The 8,482-nt window shown below is 40.2% G+C and overlaps 1 non-coding gene across 1 annotated transcript; it reads left to right on the forward strand.

Annotated features, from left to right (window-relative positions):
* Positions 1 to 6,473: 6,473 nt before the first annotated feature.
* Positions 6,474 to 6,638, forward strand: LOC142436500 (U1 spliceosomal RNA). Its single transcript, XR_012781972.1, has one exon. It is a non-coding gene; the product is annotated as a U1 spliceosomal RNA (small nuclear RNA).
* The last annotated feature ends 1,844 nt before the right edge of the window (positions 6,639 to 8,482 follow it).

Consider the following 8,482-nt stretch of genomic DNA (forward strand, 5'->3'; position numbering starts at 1 on the left):
AAAAAGTAATACTCAAAATATATGTGGTGATACCCCACAAAAACAGAACTTTTTTCCAATATAAGTAATTAATTTTTTTAAAACCAGCTTAACACCTTCAAAATACACTCCATTCCACTTAATACATTTATCAAATCTTTAATTCTTTCTTTGGAAACATTTTTCACACTCATCTGTTTGGAGGGCTGATAGCACTTCCCTCATTTTTTTCTTCACCTCTTCTCAGTCATCAAATCGCTGCCTTTTCTTTTTGTTTGTTTGTTTATAGTATAATTTAAAATCATTTTACCGGGGACTCTTATAGCATCTTGATCCATCAAGTGTATCAAGCATATTTGTGCACATGTTTCCATCATCATTTTCTAACCATTTACTTCCTACTTGAGCCCTTGGTATCAGGGGTTCAGAGGAGAAGACTCAAACCCATATGTAGAGAAGAGGACAAACCCTCACACAAGCAGAACAAGGAAGGGACGAGCCAACCAGGGCAGGGCGCAGCATAGCATTGATGAAACACACAGCATTCCTCTGGTTCTTTGATGCTTCCTCACCTCCCACTAAATTATTACCCCAGTCCTACCTTTCAGCTCTGGCTGGACCGGAGCATGTACACCGGTACAGATAAGAGTTTTCAACACACAAAATCCAGGTCAGATAAACCCCTCAGGAACAGAATTGGAAGTACAGGAGGGTAAAGAGAAGGTGGGGGGTGCTTGCTGAAGACAAAGCAGGTGCATAAGCAAATGAGGTAAAGAAATCTGATGGTGCTCAGCAATCAAAAGATATAGCACCTGGGGTCTCAAAGGCTTGAAGATAAACAAGTGGCCATCTATCTGAGCAGCAACAAAGCCCACCTGGAAAAAACACACCAGACTGTGTGATCATGAGATGTTGATGGGATCAGGCATCAGGCATGAAAAAAACCAGAACAAAAAAGTCATAAGATTGTGAATGTGAGGTAGTGCAGATTGGGGACTCAAGGCCCATCTGTAGGCAATCAGACATCCCCTTACAGAAGGGTTGCGGGGAGGATATGAGACTGTCAGGGTGCAGTATAGCACCAATGAAACACACAACTTTCCTCTAGTTTTTTAATGCTTCCTCCCCTCTCCCTACTATCATGACTCCAATTCTACCTTACAAATCCGGCTAGATGGGAGCATGTACATGCATACAGATAAGAGCTGGAAACACAGGGAATCCTGGACAGATAAACCTATCAGGACCAATATTGAGAGTAAGGGTAAGGTTCAGGTTGGGAGGAGGGGGAATGAGAAAGGAGGAACTGATCACAATGATCTACATAAAGACCCTCCCAGGGGGATGGACAACAGAAAAGTGGGTGAAGGCGGACACCGGTTAGTGTAAGACATGAAAACATAATAATAATTTATAAAACATAATAATTTATAAAATTATAAATATAATAATTTATAAATTATCAATATTTCATAAGGGAGAGAATGTGGGGGACAGAGGAGAAAATAAGAAGCTGATACCAAAGACTCAAATAGAAAGAAAATGTTTTGAAAACGATGGCAACAATTGTACAAGTGTGCTTCATACAATGGATGGGTATATGGATTGTGATAACAGTTGTATGAGCCCCTAATAAAATGATTATAAATAAATAAGAAAAGAAATAAATAAAGTTAAAAAAAGAATGTCACGGAGGAGGGAAGGAATGGGGAACCAATCTCGCAGTGATTGACACATAACACCCCTATCCCCTAGGAGGATGAACAACAGAAACGAGGGTGAAGGAGATAGCAATGGGTGGAAGATATGAAGACAAGAATAATTTCTAATTTATGAAGGGTCATAGGGAGGGAGAGGGAGGGAAAAATACTGCAGTCCTTTCACATCCTTTTGCATTCACAGAAACAAAAAGTAATCGAAAAGAAGAGCATTCGGGTGAGTCAGGTGCATGGGGGGGGGGGCAGCAAGAGATGCAGGCTGTTTTTGGCCAAAACCTGGCTCCCTGAGATGGCTGCGTGAGCAGATGCATTGTCATGGTGGCAAAATAGTCCCTCATTTGCTAAAAATCAGGCCATTTTTATCACACACTGTTATGAAATCTTTTCAGAACCTCTAAATAGGAAGCTTGATTAACAATTTTACCTGGTGGAGCAAACTCCTAAGTCACTAGGAGTCTACATTTTTGTCCATTCAGGAGGTTGACAGATGTCCGCAAAGAGGTTTGTCATCAGTCAATATGTCTCCTTTTCTGAAATGAGAAAACTGTCAGCACACTTGAGTTTTTCCCATAGTGCTGCCCTTATAAGCTGTGTTCAACATCATGACAGTTTCTGCAGCCTTTTTCCCAAGCAGGAAATACAATTTCACAGCTGCATGCTGTTCTTTTAAATAGGCCATTACAAAAAATAAGGTTCAAGCAAAACTTTTTAAAGAAAAAATTCACTGTGACCAGAGAGACCTTACCAGGGGATGATGCTACTGGGTCCACTAACTCAGAGCGAGTTGCTGGATGCTCACCTAGCGGGAAGAATGCATGCTACCAGTTCCATTGTACTCAGCACAGTTCCCGGTTTCTATGGATACCCCCTCGTAGGATCATATTATTGATATAACTTGGAAGTAAAATTTTGCTGAAGATAATTAACTAATAATTACAGCAATATATTGACAGATTGTTGTCAGAAATTGGAGCTAGATTCAGAAGATTATGTGGAATGGGGAATATTATTGCTCACGTGAGACGGATCTTGGCTAGAAGCCGGGAATACTAGAAGGACGATGCAAAGACGTCAGCAATGTGAATCATAACAGACTAAGGATAACTTTGAGAAGACTTGGAATTTCATTGTTCTCTGTACTACCTGAACATCGATCAAGAGGAAGCTGTTCTTATAGAACAAGGGTTTAAAGCATAATTTAAATCAGGAAAGATCTTGTTTTTTGATACATAAGACAAAGTCTTGCCAACCTCTCTTCTAAGAAGCATTCTAGGTATACTTCTTCCATGACAGATTAGTTTGTTCTTCTGGTGGTCTGTGATGACTTCAATATTCTTCACTAATACTATAATCCAGTGCATTAGTTTTTCTTACATCTGTTTATTCCTTGTCCAACTTTCACCTGCATATGAAACTATCATGGCTTGTGTCAGTTCAACTTTAATCTTCCAAGTGGCATCTTTGCTCTGTAACACTATAAATATGTCTGTGATGCAAATTTGCATAATGAAATGGATCATGTTATTTTTGACTGCTACTTCTATTAGCATTGACTTTGGATCCAAGCAAAAATGAAATCCCCGACACCTTAGATCTTTCTCTTACTGAGTTGTGCCTGACCTCAGCCGTAGTATTTTCGATCATGTCATAAGCATGTGAAAGTTGGACAATGAATAAGGGAAACCAAAGAAGAATTGATGCATATCAATTGTGGTGTTAGCAAAAAATATGGAAAGTACCATGAACTGCCAAATTTGTTTTTGGAAAAGTACAGTCTACATGCTCCTTAGAAGTGATGCTTTGGATGTGCTCTTAGGAGAAACTCGTGTATGAAAAAGTACATTATAATTGGCAAAAAAAGAGGAAGCTCCTGGCTTTACCCAGCGACTGCAATAATGGACTCAAACATGAAATAAATTATGAGCATGGTGCAGGACTACACTGTGTTTCATTGTGCTCTACGTTAGGTCTCTGTGAGTCAGAGCTTACTCGATGGCACCTAAATACACCAATCCTTCGCCAAGCCAGACAGGCAGTTTAGAACTACAGAGAGCATTAACCCACATACCTGACATGACGGTCTTGGAAACAACAGCAAACTGCCACTAAATGTCCAGATATTATTATTACAGAGATCAAAAACGTTATCAAATATAAGGGTGGCAAAACCAGAAAGGCCCTCAATGAGCTGGATTCACCCAGTGGCTGAAACAAAGAGCTCAATTTTAAAAACAGTTTTGCGGATGGCACTGGAGCAGGCAATGTTGAGTCGCTTGTATATAGAGTCTTCATGAGTGGGAACCAACTTTACGGCACCTAGCAACAACATGCTGAATCTGATGGGCCCATATTTTTCTCCCTTATGACATTTTTATTCCTAATTCTAATCTTATTTACTTTAAGACATAAATCTTCCAAAGTTATCCACTTCTGCAAGGACAAATATTTTTTGTTGTCTCAGGACCAAATATATTCATTAAAAAATCATTTTATTGGGGTCTCTTATGGCTCTTATCTCCATCCATTGTATCCAGCATATTTGGACATATGTTGCCATCATCATTTTCAAAACTTTTTCTTTCTACTTCAGCCTTGGTATCAGCTTTTTCCCTTCCACCCAAAGCCCCATGAAGCCTTGATAATTTATAATGTTTTTTTTTCAGTCTTACACTGACCACTTTCTCCCTTCACCCACTTTTAAGTTGTTTGTCCCCTTAGGGGGGGTTATATGCCCATTATTGTGATCAGTTTCCTTTTTCTCCCCCCATCTTCTCCTAACCCTCCTGATATTGCTACTCTCATTATTGATCCTGAGGGATTTATCTGTCCTGGATTCCCTGTATTGCAAGCTCTTATCTGTACCAGTGTACATGTTCTGGTCTAGCTGGATTTGTAAGGTAGAATTGGGGTCATGATAGTGGGGAGGGGGAAAAAGCATTAAAGAACTAGAGGAAAGTTGTATGTTTCATCAGTGCTATTCTGAACCCTGACTGGCTCATCTCTTCCTTGTGACCCTTCTGTGAGGGTTGGCCAATTGTCTACAGATCGATTTTGGGTCTCTACTCTGCCCTCCCCTTCATTCACATTGATAAAATTTTTTGTTGATGCTTGATGCCTGATCCCATAAACACCTCATGATCACACAGGCTGATGTGATTGTTCAATATAGGCTTTGTTGCTTCTCAGCTAATTGTCATTTGTTTATCTTCAGTCCTTTAAGACCCCAGATGCTATATCTTTTGATAGCTGGGCACCATCAGCTTTCTTCACCACATTTGCTTATGTACCCATTTTGTCTTCAGCAATCCTGTCCGGAAAGGTGAGCATCACAGAATGCTGGGCTATTAGAACAAAGTGTTCTTGGGTTGAGGAAGAGGAGTACTTGAGTAGAGGTCCAATGTCTGTCTGCTCCCTTTATACTTAACATACGTGTATATGTACATAGGTCTATTTCCATGTCATTATATAAAATATATTTACATATGTAAATGCCTGTATTTAGACCTCTATAAATGCCCTTTGCCTGCTAGTTATTTCTTCTCTTTTCTTTTACTTTCCTCTTATCCCACTCTCATGTTTGGTCATCATTTGGTTTTCAGTAATTCCTCTTGATACGTTGCATTGGATCAAGCCCCACCAGGCAACCTAGGCCCTACTCACCATAGGTTTTAGATCACTTGCTGTTCCCTTGTCCCTGGGTTTGTTGACACCCTCCTTCCTTTCCCTGGCCTCCCCTTCTCCCATATCCCCTGGGAGTGTTGGTTCCATTGTGTTCTCCTTCAGAGCATTTATCCCGCCTATCTTATTTAGCTAGACATGGAAAAACAGTGATAAGCGTAAAACCAAACCAAAAAGATAACAAAACTCAAAGCAACAACAACAAAAAAGAAAAGGCTATAAATAGTTCCAGGTCTGTTTGTTGACCTCAAGAGGATTTCGGTTGAGTCTGATGGGGTGCCACGCCCTGGCCCCAAAGTCTAGTTTTGGTATTCCTCATGGCCTTCATTGCTTTGCTCCCTTTGCTGCTCCATTGCTCACCCTTAGTGTTTTGACCATGTGGTGGCGTCAGATCGGGTACAGTTCCCACCTGTGTCTCCAGTGTTGTCCCCTGTAGCTCTATGGGTCAGTGAGAGACGCCATGTCTCATGGTGGGATGGCCCTGATATTTTCATCAAATATTTTCATCAGCTCATTTTAATGCCTCTCTTCATTGACATTGCTGATAGCTAAAGTCATGATGTTGCTGGTATATAAATAATTTTCTATGAGTAAAAAACATCATCTTATCCCCCCCTCAAAAATAGAACCTAATAATAATTTAATTTTTCATGTTTGAATTTATATTGATCTATTTTAAAGCACACCAAAGTCAAATTGCCTCTAGTTTTCTAAAATGGAAAGTTTCTACTTCATGTCTAATGGTGGTTTATTTCTTCTAGACATAGAAATAAGTAATTTTTCTTGTTTTGGTTGATATAAGAAGAATCCAGGGAAATTAGGCAAATTTTGCTGTTGCAAACAAGCTAAAGTTAAAATGTAAAAACAGAACTAATTAAAAACCTAACCAACTGTCATCTAGTCCATTCCAGTGCATGGTGACAGTGACATGGTTTCTGAGGCGCTATGGTTGTAGGAGGGCAGAGAGCCTGGGCCGTTCCCTCGGGGCAGCCTATGGTTCATAGTCCACTGCTTACCCTGTAGAACCACCGGGGCTCCTCGGTGTTGCCTGTGGAGTGCCAAGTACTTACTCATCGCCACTGTGCATTTTTACTCATCAATCTTAGGTGTTGGCAGGAGAGATACTGTGATCAGGAAGGTGCTTTTCCAGGGGAAAGCTTATACATTGCATGCTGGATGCGCTGACCCCTGTGATTTCCCCAAATGTGGGAAACCTGACTGCATAATTTGTGGTGGTGGGGGACGCATCCGCGCTCTCCCGCTGTGAATATATATATAAATCTTAGGCATATCTTTTTCCTGTGAAGGTTGGCTTTCTTCACCTTTACCCATATATTGGAACTTCAGATTTAATCCAATTTAGCTTATTCTCCATATAGAAAAACTTACGGAATTTAAATAGTGAAAATCCCACATTGTCTTGCTGTGGTAGTTCTGCCAAGATTATGCCTGCTTGTTTTGATATAAAAGTGTCGACTGTTTCTTTCTGTTTATAACCTGCCATTGTTATGAGTTTGCGTCATGTTAAATGACTTGTTACTTGTTACTTTGTTTCCCTGGATGATACTTTTGAACTTGAAACTCTCCAGAGATAAACATTGAAAACACTGAGAAACCTGAGATGAAAGCTGTCTATATGTTTTCTGACAGGTGATTGTGAGGAATGTTTACTTTACTGACTGACTTCCAGATGTTGCCAAGCCCAGAGTTGTTACCGGCTCCCCATTACACTTTGGCAGATACAAGAGTCCAAGTTGAGGTTATGATTGCCATCTCTCTGGAGAAGCAAGTAAACAAGTCATCTATTTTTCAACGAAATTAGTGAAGAAGCTAATTTATTTCCTTGAGAAGAACTGAAGGTAGTTTCATGAAATTTTAATCTGAGTGTTTGATTCTTTGTGAACTCTGCGAAGTTAGAGTAAACGAAAGGAACTTAGAGAAAACCGTATCTGTGCAATCATTTCCAGTAACCTGCGAATACAAGGGGAAAGTAAAAGGCATTTCTACTTGAGTCCCGGTTCATATACACATGGATTTACTCTAAATAAAACATGTTTGAACATGTCTTTGTGATCAGTGAATGAACACAGACAAATCCTCTTAGTATATACTTGCCATAGTTTCATGAAGGTACTATTGAAAAAATAAAAATTTTAAAGGCCCAATCACAAGGTAACTTCTGAGGGGATCTGCTGGAGCAGGTAAGGGCAAGGCACAGAGCTCAGCTCAGATGATTCTGGTGCACGGTTGTTGGATTTAAAGAGATCTGCAATGGAGAGTTTCTCAGAAAGAACAGGATGATCACAGGAATGCAAGACGAAGACGTCTGAAGAAAACTCAAAACTACATTGAAGTGAAAACGACCCAAAAAGTTGCTCTGGGGAATTTCGGGAACAACTCTGCTCACCTACCCTCCGTGTTCTGGTCATTTCACTGGGAACCTTCCATGCCCGATCTGGCCTCTTCAGATTTCTTGGTATTACCCAAACTCAGCATGAAAAGGAAAACACAGTTGGAATCCCTTGGGGACACCAAAACTACATTTTTGATAGGGCATGCATCGCAGTGTGCAGGAATCTTCAGAAGTGCTGAGCAGGAAGGAAACACGGCCTTAAGAAGCACATGGACCTAGAAAGTGGAAGGTTTGGTTGGTTTGTTTGTTTCATAAGGGTTTCTATGATTTTTGTAGACTTATTTGGCCCTCATGTAGTGAAATAATCCTCTTAGCTTCTAGAAAATCAGGTATGTCATGTGTGAAATCAGGTATGTCATGTGTGAGTGATTCCAACAATGACAGTTAAAAAGTTTATTCAATATCAAGTGCATGCCCTGGGCAAGTTGTTTTACTTCTTCCTTGCCTGTTATGTACACGAGTGATAAAATGATGTGCGGTTCTCAGTTGTTCCATTTCTTTTGTGGCTTAATTGCAGTGATTGGGGCATTAGTTATGCTGGCGTTCCCTTTCATTACATATTGTACTTATCCGGGATATCCTAGGGTGGCAAATTTAGTTTGATAGCACAGTGAAGTTTGAGGTGCATGCCTGTGTTCAGTATTGTTCTTGAACTCTGCGATGTCCTATCGGTGTAAATAATCCCATCCACCTC

This window comes from Tenrec ecaudatus, unplaced genomic scaffold (assembly GCF_050624435.1).
Source record: "Tenrec ecaudatus isolate mTenEca1 unplaced genomic scaffold, mTenEca1.hap1 Scaffold_3688, whole genome shotgun sequence".
Classification (NCBI taxonomy): Eukaryota; Metazoa; Chordata; class Mammalia; order Afrosoricida; family Tenrecidae; genus Tenrec; species Tenrec ecaudatus.